The sequence below is a fragment of the Aegilops tauschii genome, chromosome 2 (genome assembly GCF_002575655.3).
Source record: "Aegilops tauschii subsp. strangulata cultivar AL8/78 chromosome 2, Aet v6.0, whole genome shotgun sequence".
NCBI classification, from domain to species: domain Eukaryota; kingdom Viridiplantae; phylum Streptophyta; class Magnoliopsida; order Poales; family Poaceae; genus Aegilops; species Aegilops tauschii.
This window is the reverse complement of record NC_053036.3, coordinates 78,085,313-78,105,654: the sequence shown is the minus strand read 5'-3', so window position 1 is coordinate 78,105,654 and position 20,342 is coordinate 78,085,313.

Here is a 20,342-nt window from a genome sequence, read left to right as displayed (position 1 = left end):
GTGTTAGATGCATTCGCCGCGAGCCTGTGTGCCGCCTATGTTGTTTTAGTCTATGTACTGAACTCTGTGTACTGAACTCTATGCATGACCCCTTTTGTAAGTTATGCCGACTACTATGCAGTAGCTATCGTGCTCCTTTCATTATGCATGTTTTATCATGAATGATTCTTGTCTTTGCAAATTTCTCAATGCTAAACTACCCCTGTTATATATTAGCACGATTGTTAGACCAGGTGGTCGTGGTAGTGGTGGCAATGCCCCACCACCACCTGAGTACATGGCTGGTATGATCCAACAGTTCGAACTGAACCGCCAATTCATGGAAAATATGATGGCTCAGTTTCCTCGCCCCAATATGGACCAGCAACCAACCCCAGTAACTCTGCAGGATTTCATGCGCCTCAACCCAACTGTGTACCGCAGCTCAACTCAGCCTCTGGATGCTGATGACTGGCTCCGTGACATCACCTATGAGATGGAGTCTGCCAATGTAGCCCCTGCCAGCTATGTCAACTTTGCTTCCTTCTTTCTGAAGGGACCCGCAGCTCAATGGTGGGATAGCCACAGGCGTACTCTACCGGCTGGAACAATCATCACCTGGTCAGACTTCCAAGCAGCTTTCCGTGCCCGCTTCATTCCTCAGGGAGTCATGGACCGGAAGAAGCGTGAGTTCCGCAACCTCACCCAAGGCAACAAAACTGTTGAAGCTTATCAGCGGGAGTTTCTGGACTTGTCTCGCTATGCTGAAGAGGACATTGCAACTGATGCACGCAGACAGGAGAAGTTCCGTGATGGCCTTCAAGCTGACATCAAGCTCGCACTTCTAGTGCATGACTTTGCTGATTTCGCCACCCTGGTGAACAAGGCCATCAATGTCGAAACTGGTCTGCAGGAATACCAGAGCTCCCACAGGCGCAACCGTGACACGGGCTCATCTTCGGGCCCGCCCTCACAGAAGCGTAAGATATGGATCCCGAATAGCATGTACCGTCCAAATGCATCTGCCCCAAGGCAGACCTATGCTGCACCTCGTCTGCCTCCACCACCATCTAGGCAGTCAAGACTTCCAGCTCCACCACCCCAAGCTCCGGTTCCCACTCCCAATAATGGTTTGTGCTTCAGGTGTGGTCAACCAGGACACCGTGCTAGAGAATGCAACCAGAACCAGAATCAACTGGCCCTTCCAGCAACTGGCCATGGAAGCAACCAGCCCCGCAGCAACAAGGCCAAGTCTTATGGTCGTGTTCATGCCAACCATGTTGATCTCAATGAAGCTCAAGACCAACCTGCTACTGTGATGGGTACACTCCTCGTAAATTCAGTACCAGCATCTGTTTTATTTGATACAGGTGCATCGCATTCATTCATGTCAGAAGATTTTGCATACAAGCACGACGTTAAATGTGAGGAGATGAACACCTCGGTATTGGTCAAAACCCCCGTGGGACAGTGTCAAACCTCCCTGGTTGGCATCGACGTCCCCGTGGAAATCGAAGGGCTGGAATTCTATGCCTCTCCCATTATCCTGAAGTCGTCTAACATCGACCTCATTTTGGGGATGGATTGGTTGAAAGCGCATACTGCTTCTATAGTTTGCGCCACTAAGACCGTCCGTCTACTTCACCTTTCAGATGAAATAGTTGCTTACCAAGCTCATCTGGTGCAAAATGCCGAGGCCAGGCTCTATGCATTGAATGCCTTGAACGCCGCACCACTCGAGGGCACTGAAAACATTCCCGTCGTGCGTGAATTCCTCGACGTCTTCCCTGAAGAACTTCCAGGGATTCCCCCTGCTAGAGCTGTCGAATTCATCATCGACTTGAAACCAGGCACCACTCCTATAGCCAAGCGACCCTACAAAATGCCGCCGCATGAACTCCTTGAGCTTAAGGAGGAAATCGACAAATATCTTCGCAAAGGATTCATTCGCCCAAGTTGCTCTCCTTGGGGAGCACCTTCTCTCTTTGTCAAGAAGAAGGATGGGACAAACCGATTAGTTCAAGACTACCGTCCTATAAACCAAGCTACCATTCAGAATAAATACCCTCTTCCTCGGATCAATGATCTATATGATCAACTGGCGGGTTCATCAGTGTTCTCTAAGCTCGACTTGAGGTTGGGTTACCACCAGATCCGTGTTCGCGAAGAGGATATCCCAAAGACTGCCTTCGTGACTCGATATGGTTCATACGAGTACACCATCATGTCTTTCGGTTTAACCAATGCTCCAGCCACCTTCTCTCGTCTGATGAACTATATATTCATGGATTACCTCGACAAGTTCATCGTGGTTTATCTGGATGATATCCTGGTATTTTCCAAAAACAAAGAGGAACATGCTGAACATCTTCGTCTTGTGCTGGAAAAGCTACGAGAGCATCAACTATATGCCAAGTTCTCTAAATGTGAATTCTGGCTACCCGAAGTAACCTATCTTGGGCATGTCATCTCTAAGGATGGTATTGCCGTCAACCCTGAACGAGTCCAGGCTATCCTTGATTGGACTCCTCCCAAGAACGTTAAGCAAGTCAGAAGTTTTCTCGGTCTCGCCAGCTATTGCCGTCGATTCGTCGAGAACTTCTCCAAGATCGCCAGGCCTCTGACTAACCTGTTGCATAAGGGCGTCAAGTTCCAATGGACAGACAAATGTCAGGAAAGTTTCCAAGCACTCAAAGACAAGTTGACTTCTGCCCTAGTGCTAGCTCCACCTGATACTAAGAAGGCTCGTCATTTACTGCGACGCTTCCCGTCAAGGATTAGGCTGTGTCCTAATGCAAGACCGCAAAGTGATTACTTATGCCTCTCGGCAATTGCGCCCTCACGAAGAGAACTACCCAGTTCACGACCTCGAACTTGCTGCTGTCATTCATGCGCTGAAGCAGTGGCGACATTACCTTCTCGGTAATCGTTGCGAGATCTTCACTGACCACCAAAGTCTGAAGTATCTTTTTACTCAGCCAGACCTGAACCTCCGTTAGCAGAGATGGATGGAGCTTGTTGCAGACTTTGACTTGGGTATTTCCTATACGCCAGGCAAGGCTAATGTAATGGCTGATGCCTTGAGCCGCAAGTCTTACTGCAACCACCTCCAGGTTCACAAAGTTCAGCCCTCCCTTGTTGAAGATTTCAGGAAGCTGAACCTCCATATTGTTCCTCCGGGTGCACTCGCTCCCCCTCCTAAGGAGTTTCGCAAGATGAACCTCCGTGTTGTTCCCCAGGGTTCCCTCAATACCCTAGTTGCTAAACCAGATCTCGTGGATAGCATCAAAAGGCTACAGAAGTATGACTCTGAAGCCCACAAGATTAAGCGCTACCTCGCAGAAGGAAAGCCCTCATTCTTCACTATTGCTGAAGATGGCACTTTGTACTTCAAGGGCCGCCTAGTGGTGCCATGTGCAGAGAAAAACCTGGATATGACACAGGAAGTTATGAAAGAAGCTCATGATACGCCTCTATGTATCCATCCTGGTAGTACAAAGATGTACCAAGACATCCGTCAGAGATTCTGGTGGTCTAATATGAAGCAAGACATTGCTCGTTATGTTGCTGAGTGTGACGTTTGCCGTCGTATCAAAGCAGAACATCAAAGGCCTGCTGGAACTCTGCAACCTATCTCTATTCCTGAATGGAAATGGGACCATGTTGAGATGGACTTCGTCACTGGATTTCCCAAATCACAGAAAGGTAATGATGCTATTCTTGTCGTCATTGACCGGCTTTCCAAAGTTGCACATTTCCTGGCGGTCAAAGAAACGATCACTGCTAGTCAGCTGGCAACGCTCTATATGTCCAGGATTGTTTCACTCCACGGTATTCCATTGGTTATCAGCTCAGACCGTGGCAGCTTATTCACTTCAAGATTCTGGGCAAGTTTCCAAGAAGCTATGGGAACTCATCTGTCATTCAGTACTGCATTTCATCCTCAGTCGCAGGGGCAAGTTGAACGCGTCAACCAAGTTCTCGAAGACATGCTTCGAGCTTGTGTTATTTCCTTCGGCAAGAAATGGGAGGAATCTCTCCCGTATGCTGAGTTCTCTTATAATAATAGCTATCAAGCTAGTCTGAAGATGGCCCCCTTCGAAGTGTTATATGGACGAAAGTGCCGAACCCCTCTGAACTGGTCAGAAACTGGGGAACGTCCACTCTTCGGTCCGGATATTATCCAACATGCCGAAGAACAAGTACGCATTATTCGTGAGAATCTCAAGACTGCTCAGTCACGTCAGAAGAGTCAGTATGACCGTCATCATAAAGACATGGTCTATCAACCAGGCGAAAAGGCCTATCTTCGAGTTACGCCAATGAAGGGTGCTCACCGCTTCGGGATCAAGGGCAAGCTAGCTCCTCGCTATATTGGCCCATTCACTATTCTCGAAAGGCGTGGAAAAGTGGCATATCGACTGGAGCTTCCGCCGAACCTTTCTCAGGTTCACGATGTGTTCCATGTGTCACAGCTCCGTCGTTGCTTCAAGGACCCAATCCGAGCAGTGGATCATGAAGTGCTCGAATTGCAGCAGGACCTCTCCTATAAGGAGCATCCGGTCCGCATTCTCGACCAAGCTGAACGCCGCACACGTCAGAAGGCGACCAAGTTCCTCAAAGTCCAGTGGTCGCACCATTCTGAAGATGAAGCCACTTGGGAACGCGAGGATCACCTGCGTGATGAATACCCCGCCCTTTTTCCTTCTACCTCCTAAATCTCGGGACGAGATTTCTTGTAGTGGAGGAGTTTTGTAACACCCGGATAATCATGCTACAGTAATCCCACGCTAATGGTGCCACATCACCACGGTTACTTTGCTAATCTACCGTTAGGTCAAACCGTTTAAAAATTCAAATTCAAATTAATGTCAACGATAAAAGTTTTTCAAAATTTAAAACAAAAATGTTCGGGAGGTGCCATATTTTGGATAAGTAAATATGGTGTAATAAACACATTTTTATAAAATGCCTAAATAATTTAAATTGAAATAAAACAGAAAAGAAAATAAAGAAAAGAAAAGAAAAAGATCCCCTCCCTCACTGGACCAGGCGGCCCAGCTCACAAGCCCACCTGGCCCAGCCGGCCAACCGCCGGCCCAGCCCCTCCCCGGGTCGCCCCCCGTTCCCCCGACCGGGGTCGCAACAGGGGCACGTCCCGCCCGACCACCTCGCCGGCGCCGACGCCGGGAGGGGATAAGGCCGCCCCGACGCCTCGGCCTCCACCCATCTCTCCCACTTGCCCCCCCCTCGCTCGCCCCTGCGCCTCCCAGATCCACGCGCTCCCCCCCTCTCTGTCTCGCTCGCCCGCCTCACCCGAGCGCCATCGCCGCCGTTCTCCGTCGTTCCCGCGGCCACCGTCATCGCCCTGCACCCCCGACATGCCGTAGGCGTCCTCTACCTCGTCTACGCCTCGCCATCGAGCCCGAGGAGCACCGCACGGCCGGGATTGAGCTCGTCCCCATCTTCTCTGTCGCCGGTGACCGCCGTCGTCTCCGGCCACCTCTGCGCTCCTAAACCGTCACGGGCCAACGTGTCAGCCGCGCGGTGAGCTTCTTCACCCCTTGCTCCTCTTCATTGACCTCTCGCGCCCCGTAACTACCTTGTCGTCGTTGCCGTGAGCCTGTCGCCGCAGATCGCCTCGCCGCCGTGGCCACAGCCGCCGTCACGCTCGCGCAAGCCCACGGTCGAGTTCCTGGTGCTCCCAGGAGCCCAACGAGCACGAGCCCGTGCTTCCCCGTACCCCCTAGCTCTAGATCTGTCGATGCCCGAACTCCGGCGTCCGCTCCGCCGCTCGCCACCGCCGTCTTCGGCCGTTTCCGGCCAAGCCACCCCCACAGTTCGATGCTCAAGCGTGCGCCTGTTTGAACGCGGGTAGCCGCGCACGAAACGACCCACCGAGGCGAAATCCCAAGGCTCGCCGGCGCCCTCCGCCGCGATTTGGCTCGCCGGAGCCAACTCCGGCGCCGGCCGCCGACGTGGCTGGCCTGGGGCCACCCCAGAGCCACTGCCAGTGGGCCCCGTGGGTCCCAGTTGACTGGGTTGACCCAGTCAACTGCTGACTGGGCAGGCCCCAGCCACTGACGTGCGGGCCCCACCGCTTAATCCTATAATTAAAACATTTTAATAATTAAAACTAATTAGTTTAGTTGATTAGACACTGACAGGTGGGGTCCAGTAGTTAACTAATCTAAATTTAGTTAGTTTAAACTTCTGTTAGTCCACTGTCTATGACAGGTAGGACCCACTGGTCAGTTTGACCTGGTCAGCCACTCTGTTGACTGCTGAGGTCATCATCACGTCATGCTGACGTCATATTCCTTTTCTGTTAAATTAAATAATTCCAGAAAATGATTAAATCTTTAGAAAATTATATAAAACAATCCGTAACTCGGATGAAAATACTTTCTACATGAAAGTTGCTCAAAACGACGAGACGAATCCGAATAAGTAGTCCGTTCGTCCGCCACACATCCCTAACATATCGAACTCGCAACTTTCCCCCTCCGTTTCATCTGTTCAAAAATGCGAAACATCGGGAATACCTTCCCGGATGTTTCCCCCTTCGCCGGTACCACCTACTTCCGCGTTAGGGCACACCTAGCACCACTCATTGTCATGTCACGCATCGTCATGCTTATGTTTGCATTGTATTTACTGTTTCTTCCCCCCTCTTCTCTCCGATAGACTACGAGACCAACGCTGCTGCTGCCCAGTTCGACTACGGAGTTGACGACCCCTCCTACTTGCCAGAGCAACCAGGCAAGCCCCCCCCTTGATCACCAGATATCGCCTATTCTTCTCTATACTGCTTGCATTAGAGTAGTGTAGCATGTTACTGCTTTCCGTTATCCTATCCTGATGCATAGCCTGTCCTTGCTTCTACTGTTGTTACCTTTACCTGCAATCCTACATGCATAGTATATGATGCTAGTTTTCCATCAGTGGCCCTACATTCTTGTCCGTCTGCTGTGCTATACTATCGGGCCGTGATCACTTGGGCGGTGATCACGGGTATATGCTTATATACTATATACATGACACCTGTGGTGACTAAAGTCGGGTCGGCTCGTAGGAGTACCCGCAAGTGGATCTTTGTGGCGGAGCGACAGGGCAGGTTGAGATCACCTAGGCGAGAGGTGGGCCTGGCCCTGGACGGCGTCCGCGGTTACTTCGACATAACACGCTTAACGAGTTCTTGGTATTTGATCTGAGTCTGGCCATTTGGTCTATACGCACTAACCAGCTATGCGGGAACAGTTATGGGCACTCGACGTCGTGGTATCAGCCGAAGCCTTCGTGACGTCAGCGACCGCGCGACGCGCGCCGGATTGGACTGGAACGCCACTAGGCTAGGTCTGCTTCCGGCCGCGTACGCAACATGCAGGTGTGCAATGGGCGATGGACCCAGACCCCTGCGCGCATAGGATTTAGACCGGCGTGCTGACCTCTCTGTTGTGCCTAGGTGGGGCTGCGACGTGTTGATCTTACGAGGCCGGGCATGACCCAGAAAAGTGTGTCCGGCCAAATGGGATCGAGCGTGTTGGGTTACGTGGTGTACCCCTGCAGGGAAGTTTATCTATTCGAATAGCCGTGTCCCTCGGTAAAAGGACGACCCGGAGTTGTACCTTGACCTTATGACAACTAGAACCGGATACTGAATAAAATACACCCTTCCAAGTGCCAGATACAACCCGGTGATCGCTCTCTAACAGGGCGACGAGGAGGGGATCGCCGGGTAGGATTATGCTATGCGATGCTACTTGGAGGACTACAATCTACTCTCTTCTACATGCTGCAAGATGGAGGCTGCCAGAAGCGTAGATTTCGACAGGATTAGCTAGCCCCCTCTTATTCTGGCGTTCTGCAGTTCAGTCCACTGATATGGCCCCTTTACACATGTACCCATGCATATGTAGTGTAGCTCCTTGCTTGCGAGTACTTTGGATGAGTACTCACGGTTGCTTCTCTCCCTCTTTTCCCCCTTTCCTTTCTACCTGGTTGTCGCAACCAGATGCTGGAGTACAGGAGCCAGACGCCACCGTCGATGATGACTCCTACGACACTGGAGGTGCCTACTACTACGTGCAGGCCGCGGACGACGACCAGGAGTAGTTAGGAGGATTCCAGGCAGGAGGCCTGCGCCTCGTTCGACCTGTATCCCAGCTTGTGCTAGCCTTCTTAAGGCAAACTTGTTTAACTTATGTCTGTACTCAGATATTGTTGCTTCCGCTGACTCGTCTATGATCGAGTACTTGTATTCGAGCCTCGAGGCCCCTGGCTTGTATTATGATGCTTGTATGACTTATTTATGTTTTAGAGTTGTGTTGTGATATATTCCCGTGAGTCCCTGATCTTGATCGTACACATTTGCGTGCATGATTAGTGTACGGTCAAATCGGGGGGGTCACATGGTTCTCTTGTTTTGAGCGGACCTTACAGTAGGGAGAACAGAAGAAGCAAGAGGCTTATTCAGTACTCTTGATCCAGATACTGAAAATTCACAACACATATAAATGGATACCTCCGGAGGTTGCTTAACATTTCTATTTTTCTTCGTTATTAATTCTGAAAATTTCTTCTTGTCCATTCTATGTTTTCTTTGGAAGTTCTACTCTTTATCGGGGTGTATGACATCTAGCTATGTAATGTATAACAAGAAAAAAAATCTTCAGCCAGTCATATACTTATTGGAATTTTTTCTATACATTTGGGTAAATATTTATTTCTTTCTTACATTATACTGTTCGTCTTTCATCCATCTATCTGCAAGCCCGAGCGAGCGATGCCAGAAAATAGCCCATTCCGCGTCCCCATCTTTCAGCAAAAGGTCCACCGTGCTTTCATAGAAATATGCCTTGCTATGTCCATTCTGTTGGTCCTAAAAGCCCATCGCAGTGATCTTCTAAATACTTTTTCCTAAACTTTACCTTGCATTTTTGTGAACTTTCTATTTAGCTCTTTGTTCAAGGCTTGTTGGATCGCCTTTTGTTGGGATCATTGACCTGCCATCTGGATTTCGAGTACCCATAACACTTTCTCCGGTTGTGCACCACACTAACACCGTTGCCCCATCTGAAGTTGCAGCAATGGCACGCCTTGCATAGGTAAGCTTCTCTTGCACATTTGGAGGAAATTCTTACTGCTCATATGATTTTTTTCTCACCTTTTCCACTGAGAATAAAACAGATCTTAGATCAAATGCTAAAATATCTTATATTTAGATATAGAGGATTACATTCAAATATTTATCCTTGTCCTTAACACCAAAGTGTCAAGTCCTGGATTTGTATGGCTATGTTTAGTAAAATGACTTTTGGATGAAAATACAATTCAATCGTGAATTCTGAAGCATTCATGTGCTCAACTAGAGGAGGTAATCTTAGGCCACAACTGTGAAGTGAATTCATGGATCATTGACGGAATACTTACTGGTGGTATGAAACAATGTAATATTGAACTCAATAACCTTGATATTTTATATTTTTATGTGATATTTTGCCCACAACAAGTATTATCAAATTTATTATATTTCTTGAAGGTGCCTTATATTTTCAAGGGTACATTCACCATGTGTTCTGTTTATAACCCTTTTCCATGGGAAATAAATGATGGCAGAGGAAGAAGAACAACAGTAGAATACACCATCATTTCCTTTGATACAAAGAAAACCAACAGATGTGGATTGAAGAAATAGAGATCCAAGTAAAACAGAAGTCTGAAAAGCCTACAACCCAAGTTACCACTCACATAAATAGTCATTCAATCTTCCAACAAAGAAAAGTATGACAAGGCATGAAGACTAGAAGCAAACCACTCAGAAAATCGACAATCCATGATTCACTACGCTGTTGTTCTTTCTTATTTGCTACCATGTACCATCTAGCCACACAATATACACTCCTAGCTTCATGCTCCAACTAGCCACATAGTGCACCCCGTACCTCCACAAATCAATGTTTCATATTGTATTTTATCATTCATCTACCCCTGTCTCCTCTACTGCTCCTGCTTGATCTTTAGAAAAAAGAGCAACCAAATGAACAACAACTAACCCAACAATGGGAAATTACATGGGCGCAACGTGCCGGCGCTTCTTCCCTGCTACTCTGTCTAAAGAGTGGGAGAAAAACCCATTGAAAAGGAAGCCAGGTACCGACAGGAGCGAAGCCACGGAACATTGGTTGCTAGAGAGGAGGCCAACCAAGAACTTTGAGTGGAGAGAAGGGGGAGAGGTCGTGGAGAGGGGACTAGTCACCTTCAAAGCAGATGTAGAGGAAGGAAACACATGAGTGTGGACTTATGGTGCTCGGGCACCATGGAGGCCCGTATTAAAAATAATAATAATCAAAAACCATATTTAGAAAAAAAAAACCATGAAAACCTGTATGTGTTCACTACAGATACATCAAATTTCGTTTGAAAAAATAACAATTCGTAAGATGTACAAAAAAAATTCCGACCCAACAAAAAAAAAGTCAATTTGAAAATACACATTTGTCTTTTTTGGTAGATCACATGTGTAAGTAAAATGTTATGAAATTTCGCACATGCATAGTTTACACGTGTATGCATGTTTAAAAAATATTTGAAACTTTATGTGTTGTAGAAAATGGTGTTTTAAACACGGCCACCAAGGAGCTCGGGCACCGTTGGCATTTTTTGGGGAACACATGCCCTACACGACTAGAGAAAAAGAGCATCTTTCAGCTTCATCGGTCGAAGTAGAGACACAACATCAAATGTTTTCAGGGACGACCAACATTTACGTCATCAGCCAACATGGAGAAAAGATCAAGTACAAATAGATTGACAAAGTGAGATGAAGCAAGACAATGGGACAACGACACTTTTTAGAACCAGGCTAGTCGTATTTCCATCAATTTTATAATGGAAGGAGTTTTGCTTCGGTATAACCCCAGAAAAGTTTACAGATTTCGATGCAGAGGTGGACCCTTGTTTGATCAAGGGAAGAATAGATTAGAAATAATTGATCATGAATATACGAGAATACTCTTTTAAGTTACTTTAAGATTCATGTTAACTTTTCAGAGGGTGTACCGAAGCAAAACTTCGAAAGAAAATAACCAAACCATTACATTAAAGAAAAAAAGGAAATGAGGAAGTGTGAAAGTAGGGATATCAGTTTTTTCCATGGTTATGGGTACCCGTGGGACTCTATCCGAAAACAGCGCACATGGACAAGCTTTGGTGAGATTTTATACCCACGGATAATGGGTATCCATACCCATACAATATATCAGTAGGCATAGGTATGAAATTGCGCCCCATGGATAACCCAATGGATACCCAAGAAAAGTTAATAAATGAAAATAACTCCTATAACATGTGCGGTCAACATCAAGCTCTTATGATCCAACCCTAAATCACTTATTCTCCTAAATCGGCCATAGCTCATAGGCCCAAAGCCACCAGCTTACCACTCCTCGTACGTCCTATGTGACTCTTCGAAACGATGAAATCTTGACTCATCGCCATAAGACTCTTGTCCAACTCTCGATCCATCGTTCCCTAGTTCCCGCCTCCTCCCAATGCGTCGGGCTTCCACCACCACTGCTCGTACCCCCTTGCCGTCTCCGAGAGGCACTCACTATATGATGTCGTGTAGTTACTAGACTGATCGCCTATTATAACTTGAATTCTACCATTTCATTACTTTTTAAAAATGTAAATGCTATGTTGTACTCACCGGATATCCATTGGGTATAGGATACCCGATGAATATGAGCAAGAGTGTCAATTTCTGTCAATCTTTATTTTTACCTAATAGTAAAGCGGCTATTGCTTCTGGTCGTCCGTCACCGAAATTTCCCTCGAAGATGCGAATAATTACCCACCATGCCACCGGTAAGTGGGAACACGATTTGTTTTTTACATTGACTGTTGTCAATGGTTAAGACGAAGTGGTCCTCCAATATTACAAAACTGCATGGGCGTCCTATTGAACCACACCACGACACTCAAAACAACGTCAAACAACGTGTCGGCATAGGTCACCTAAGGCGACACATTTAGTGTCGGCAAAGACGTTTGCCGACAGAAAGGAGCTGTCGCCTATAGTCCTGCTGGGATAGGTCTTTCCCGACAGATAAATCTTCGCCGACACATACTATGACTGGCTTGGTGAGGTCTACGCCGACAGACAATGCTATGCCGACGGATCATCTGACAGTGTTCTATGCCGACAGATACTATGACACCCATTGCTATGCCGACAATTTATCTGTCAGCGTGCTATGCCGACAGATAGTGCGACAATCAATAGTTTTGCCGACACATTCACTGCCAGCGTTCTACGTTTCAGTACAAACGCAAATGCACCATATTTTAACATGAAATTACATTCATAATATTCAATTTATCACTACTGTAGGATGCTGCTAACGCAACACTACGATCAGAGACCCTTCGAGAAACTGTGTGCGATGCCATAATCGCAAACGGTTCTGTATGAAAACCGTCAAAAAGGTGAAAACGTTTGCAATGGAGGATGCATCAAACACGGTTCAGATTTTAGTTGCGTGTATGATCCAGGGCATACGGTTCAGTCCAATGAACTGTTTGCGATGAGGCGGAACAAAAGAAACGGGAAGCCTGATGAAGGAGTGTGCGATATAGAGCATACGGTTCACTCGGATGAACTGTTTGTGATTAGGCAACACAAAAGAAACGGGCAGCCAGATGAAGGTGTGTGCGATATACATCATACTTTTCACTCGGATGAACTGTTTGTGAATAGGCAACACAAAAGAAACGGTCAGCCAGATCAAGGTGTGTGTGATTGAGGGCATACGCTTCAGAAGGATTAACTGCTTGTGATTAAGCAACAGAACAGAAACGGGTAAGCCAGATCAAAGTGTCTGCGATTGATGGCATACACTTCACATGGATGAACTGTTTATGATTAGCCACAACAAACTGAAATAGTTAGATAGATCAACGTGTGTGCGCTAGACGGGCACACCCATTCTAATTAAAAGACGTGTGCTGACATTGCCTATTGCGGTGCACCCTATGGTGCAAACTCCACGTACGCGGCCGAGAAGGCGTACGTGCCCACGTTACGCCTTCCGGGAATAGTGCCGCACTTATAACTGTCAGTAAATTTTGAGCATGCGTCCCGTCACATTTCAAATTCCAAACCTATTCACACCGATAAAAACCTAAACGGTTTCCCACTTAGGAGCGTATTACTACGCGGTTATAAATACTACTACTCCAAGATGACTGCACATTCCTCCTCAACTCCTCATCCACAATAAACAAGTCATTCATCATCGTTCCCTTGCGTCCGCCATGGCCAGCGTGAGTTCTGGGTCGAGAGATTGCCACCAGGGAGAGGCGAGCCTGGAAGCGGGAGCACGAGAATTGTCCCGCCTCGCTGCGATAGCAGCCAACATGTCCCACCGCACGGCCGTAGCAGCAGAGAGGTCCCGCCACACCGCCGAAGCAGCATGGAGGACCCGCCGCACCGTCAATGTAGCAGACTGGTTCGGCCGCGCCGCGGAAGCAGAAGAGATGTCCCGCCGCGCCGCGAATGCAGCAGAGATGTCCTCCCTTGCCGCGACGGCCTGGGAAAATGCCTCGCGGGCAGGCGAGGACTCTTACAGGCGCATGCGTGCCCTCGTCCATAGGCAGATGGATCAGATCTCCAGGTGGGCGAGGTTGCAGGATGACCTGCAAGCCTCGTTTGAACAGTCTACCGATGTCACCCGGCAACTAAACGAGAGCAATGCGAAGCTTCAGGCCGAGCGCGACCTGCTGAGGGCGAAGATCGTCGGAAGTGCGGAGAAGCAGGAGCAGACCACTGCCTTGTTGAAGATGACCGGTGTCATCATCGAGAAACTTATGGACGAGAATAACAAGCTGCGCATCAAGCGCAGAAGGCTAGTGGAGGAATCCGTGAATGCTCTCAAGCAGCATCTTGAGGACAAGAAAGAGCTCGTCGCCGCTCGCCGCAGAGACTAGTTCCTGCGGCCTGCAGCAACGCATCAAGAAAGTAGAGACCAGCGAGCCAGATCGTTGTCTTCCTTCTTCTTTTGCCCTTGTGTATTTCGAGCGTTGCCGCATGTGGCTTTTTTTAATTATGTTTCTAAATATGTAAGACAATTATTATCCACTGTCATCGTTCTTATATTCATCATGCTTGCTATAAGTCGCAGTTGATGCTATATAGGTCCGCCGGATCTTACATCAAGATCCGTGCAAAACTTTCTTTTCAGATTTTAATTTTTCTCTTTTAAATCTCAGTCCAGTGAGACATATAACCACGCCATAGAACATGTGCTTGGGCGCCATTAATGGAGATGTTGGGAGGGAGGTGCGCGGCGGCTGGCGGTCAAAGGGCTCTCCTCCCGATGAGCACGCGCAGGGGTCTGATCGCATGCCTCCCATACTCAAATAGCTACCCCGCACGGTACCTCCTAGCCAATAAAAAAGGGGACGCGTGGCCGCACGTAATTGGTAAGTCGAATGCCCACGGTTTCAATAATACTTGTGTTTCCGATTTGTAATGTGACAACACTTGTTCCAAAATAACTTTGTTGATTGTTAATGTGTGGGCCTTCGCAAATCGGATAGAAAAATTACCACAGCATGTTGGTGCCATGTCATGAGACCATGCCAAGTTTCATGATTTTCAGGCGTGTTTTAGAATTATAGGAATTAAAAAACCAAGTTTCTCAATCTTTCCGGCCGAGCCACGACTCTCAGATGTTTGAATTTCACTCCCATCTCTTGCATGGGACCTAGAAATTCATCCAAGGACACACATGTGATTTTTGAAACAACTTTGGTGCACTGGAGCATGTGCTTGTAGTTCAAATTTTAATTATGCACATTAAATGCACGGAAACTGAATTAATGTATAAAAAAGGCGAAACGAGTCCAGAATAATTCCAAAATTTAGCACGGTACTTCTATTTGGTCTAATCTGGCTGTGTAAAAAAATAAGGCGGGAGAAGGCAGTGTATGTATGTCGTTTCGCACACGGAGGTGACACGTTCCCTCTCGGAACCACGAGCCTTCTTGAGGAAAGCTCTGGTTTGCAAGAAACTTACACCAAAACTTGTCCCAATTCGGCAAAAAATATTACCGCAGCATGTTGGTGCCATGTCATGACACCATGCCAAGTTTCATGATTTTCAGGCGTGTTTTGGAATTACAGGAATTAAAAATCAAGTTTCTCAATCTTTCCGGCCGAGCCACGACGCCCGGATGTTTGAATTTCACTCCCATCTCTTGCATGGGACCTAGAAATTCACCCAAGGACATACATGTGATTTTTCAAACAACTATGGTGCACTGGAGCACGTGCTTATAATTCAAATTTGAATTATGCACATTAAATGCCCAGAAACTCAATTAATGTATAAAAAAGGCAAACGAACATGGAATAATTTCAAAATTTAGCACGATACTTCTATTGGTCTAATCTGCTTGTGTAAAAAAATTAAGGCGGGAGAAGGCAGTGTAAGTATGTCATTTCGCACACGGAGGTGACACGTTCCCTCTCGGAACCACGAGCCTTCTTGAGGGAAGCTCTAGTTTGCAAGAAGCTTACACCAAAGCTTGTCCCAATTCAGCCAAAAAATATACTGCAGCATGTTGGTGCCATGTCATGACACCATGCCAAGTTTCATGGTTTTCAGCCGTGTTTTGGATTTACAGGAATTAAAAAACCAAGTTTCTCAATCATTCCGGCTGAGCCACGACACCCAGATGTTTGAATATTATTCCCATTTCTTGCATGGGACCTATAAATTCACCCAAAGATACACATGTGATTTTTCTGCAAACTTTGGTGCATTGGAGCATGTGCTTGTAGTTCAAATTTGAATTATGCACATTAAATGTCCAGAAACTTAATTAATGCATAAAAATGCCAAACGAACCCGGAATAATTCCAAACTTAAAAACGGCACTCATGTACTAGTTGCATGTTCACTGTACGTAAATGTTCTAGCAATTCAAACACCATCATTTCCCTCCGTATCACCATTTTGTCTTTCAAAACATAATGAAAAATCAGGTATACCACAAACAGTTTACTAGAAAGAATCGTGTGGGATGTGATGTAAAATATCTTGGCGCACCGTCTTGTCTGGCTTACGCAGGAAGCTTCATCGTCTACAGTCCACCACCCCCGCTTGAACCAGACCTGCGCGCCAGTTTCTCGCGGCACCGAGCGAAATTTTTTTGCCACCGCGGAAATATCTATCTCCCCGCCCCCTCCCTCCTACCAAAAGCCACACTTCCACTGTTCCTCCTTGCTTTTCCAAGTTCAAACCTTCACTGCTGCTTACTGGCAGCTCAGCCTCCTCGCGGCGACCCTTCTTCTTGCAGCGCCGCCTCCTCGCCGGCTACCCTTCTTCTTGCAGCGGCGCCTCCTCGCCGGCAATCCTTCTTCTTGCAGCGCCGCCTCCTCGCCGGCGACCCTTCTTCTTGCTGCGCGGCCTCCTCGCCGCTGACCCTTCTTCTTGCTGCGCGGCCTCGTCGATATGATCAGGTAATCCACACCCCACCCACACCATCCTCCTCCTTTCCCGTCCCACATGCCCCGACTGACGGAGCGACACCTTCCACCGAAATCACTGCCCCTCCTCCAATTAAGCGTCGCCCACAGCCATTTTACACGCAGTATAACATGGAGCTGAGTAGCATGCGGCTGCATGCACGAACGAGGTCGCTATGGCTGACATGCGTGTCGACCGCCAGATCTTGGAGGAGCACCTCGTCTTCGAGGCCACCGTCGACACCGCCGCGCAGTTGTCTACTTTAAAATACAGTTCGTGATGTTTTCTCGAGGCCACCGCCAGTGCCTTCTAGTGATTTGTCCTCTGTAATGTTAATATGCAATCTGATGTTCAGTTAACAGTTTGGTCCTCTGAAATGTAATGTTCAGTTAACACTTTGGTCCAACAATTGCTACATTTCGTAGTACTGTTCTCAAGCATTCTTTGTTTTGTTAACTGTCTTATCTTCTAATACATGTTTCTATTCTGCAATGTCATGCTCAGTTAACTATTTTGGTTCATTTGGTCTGTTGTCCATTTAACTGTTTGGTTCAGTTTTGTAGTTTGATTTTCATTTGTTGTGGGTACAATTTTATATTGTTATGCATGTGACACCAATCGAATTTGGCTGTACTCAATACATATTCTACTGATAGTATGGCAACTCTCAGTTAACCTGATCAAGATCTTCCTTATGTGTGTTGCAGGGAAACAATGGGAGACACTGCGGTTTACCATCGAGGTTTGTTCAAGCAGGGTCCTTTGGCTAGTAGCACATTATTGTGCAGTTGCAGGAATCATTCTAATATTTAGGTTTATTACAATTTGGTCTTGCACATGTAGGTCTTGCTGTTAGAGGCTCGGACCCACTGTTCGACCCATTTTGCATATGGGGAAATGAGATGTCCATGAATATCAGTCAAGTCAAGAAACTCAGATAGGATGAAGAAACTTGCGACGAATAATAGCAAGATCTTTGTTTGCACAATGAAGAAGACATCAGTCAATTATAGGATGGTACCAACTCTTTTACCTTGTTTTTACCCCTTGCGCCATTTCAAAATTTACAACAGCGATTTATGCATAGCTTTGTTTTCAGTACTTTTCAAAGCAGTTCACCGATGATTACCTCTCAAACCACCTGCATGGTCAAGAGGCGAGGAAGGTATTCATTCAACACCCACGGTACAATATTGAAGTCTTGCTGAAGAGGACGAAGGTTGGGCGGGCAATTATCCATAGCCACTGGCCTAAAGTTGCAAGGACATTCAACATCACTGAAGGCTCAATATTTGCGTTCCGCTTCTGCAGTTTCCTAGATGAGATTCATCTATCTATTTACCGTGTATGATGCTACTTTCCAAATGTTTTTGATGCTGCATGTGAAACTTGGTGCTGTTGTGTAATGGCGTAACTGAGTGCCGAAGCTATCTGATGTAATTCGATTATGAAATCCTTGTTGATTTATACTGATATGAAATATTTGGCGTGTTTTATAAGAAATATCAGTTTGATTAGTACATGGATTATCAGTAATAGGCTAATTACCCTGCATATTGGGGTTTTCTATTGCAAACGGTTACTCAGACAGCACCGTGGACGATGAACTCAAACAACCCGCATGGTTTCTAGAAAGTAGGCGTGTTCGATCAACTAACAATCACACACGGCTTCCGGCAGCGAACTGTTTGCGTTAGGCCACCTTGCACACACGTTTCCACACAAAGAACTGTGTGGGATGTACATACCTACGGAAATGATTTTCGGGGATTCACCATGCGGGATGTACATACCTACGGAAATGATTTCTGGGATTCACCGTGTGGGATGAACATACCTACGGAAATGATTTCCGAGATTCACCGTGTGGGATGTACATACCTACGGAAATGATTTGTGGGATTCACCGTGTGGGATGTACATACCTACGGAAATGATTTCTGGGATTCACTGTGTGGGATGTACATACCTACGGAAATGATTGGGTTTCCATGCCTCGCCCGATCGCACACGGCCCCAGCCTGGGTCCCACGAGGGCCTATCCCTGACGATTTCTGGGTCGTGTGGGAAGGACCCCCCTATCGCCCACACTCACTTGGCGACGGTTCCAAATGTCGTCACGGAAAGGGGTTTTAAACCGTTTGTTTAGAACCGACGCGCACCAGTGTATGTTCAGTGTGCAATGCATATATGAACAAAACACTTTTCGATTCATCACAAGATACCATTGATTAATACATTCATTCAAGCATATATACAAGATTCATTAGTTTGCTACACTCAAGTCAGCTACAACCAATAAGGAAATAAGTAAGTCGACATACAAGACGTGGTCTATTACAAAATATAATGGCTAAGCTCCTAAGAAACCCAATTGTTCGATCGCTTGACTACTACAAGATATTAAGGAAGAGACCAAATCTCTTCAATCACCGCAACTTCCATATCCAAAAAATGTGTCAAACATGTTATGAACAAAACCGATCATCAGAACATCTTGTATCAACTTGTGGACGTGCCATTGTCGCTGCAAAAGAACTTAAATGTTTGAGCAATCTTAGAAATGAGAATTTGTTCAAATTTGTGAGGTGCCCTTGATCCCGAAGATCTAAAAATAGAAGATATACTACAAATAGTTTGTTACAGAAGACATCCTTAACAAAGCATCAACAAAAGTCAGGCTAGCAACTAGCATATCACATGCCTTAATAGAAAATTATGCACACATTGACTTGGATCTGTTAAAAGGCATAACGAATAGGGTTCTTATTGTAACTTTAAAGATTTGTATTTGAAGTTCCTCAACCAGCAAATAATCAGATATGCACTTGTACATGTACCAGCAGTCATATACATGGTAGCAGGAAGTGCACTTGGTGAAAAAAAAGCCATTTCGAAGACCATATGCTTGCACATGCATCTTGGTTCAACATATGCACTCTAGTTAGGCATTGTTTACTGTCTAGTGTGAGTAATTGCTAGGATGATATTCACACAATTTATAATAAAATCATGCCTGCCATTTACTATGCGCTCTGAGTTCATCTATAGTCCATTTAATTACTACATGCGCTCAGTTCATCTACAAGCCACTAAACTATTCACAGACCTAGCATAATTATTGATATCCATAGTAAGCAAATCTGATTTAGAATCTAAACTCGGATGAATCTGTTTAGAAAATGTAAGAAAGATACCTAGCAAGTAAATGGTGTTACATCTTCCATCACGACAAGAAAATAACGGCTAGAAAGCTAGTACCTTGTTCATTACTTGCTTTTACCCTCAAGGACCTTATATAAGTTGATAGTGTGCCATCATGATTTATCACATCTTAGTGACTGTATATAACCAATGAGTCTTTTTAGTTTCAGATGTCTATACTACAATTATTCTAAATTTGTAACATCATTAAAGACTGAAGTATAAGAAATTGCCCAATACTAAGAACACCTTCAAAATGCAGAGAGATTTGTGCAAATGGTATTCAGGCAGATAGGCTATATAAAAGAAGTTACATAGTGAACAAGGTAAATAGGTTGGCAACTTGGCATATACCAGCTAATGGGCTGTTCTTTTTGGTGTCGTGGTGTAGTGTTGGTTGGAACGTCACTGATGGGCTGTTCTATTTGGCCCAGCTACTCTGTTTTACTTTTTATTTTCTTTTTCTTTGGCAGATTCAAAATGCTTTTCAAAATATTCATATCTTTTAAACCCTAACTTTAAATTTAACATATTATATATGGAAATGCCACAAAAAATATGTAGATTCCAGATATGCCATTATCTTGCATGTTAATCATTTTTAAATTATGCTTTGGGTGCAAC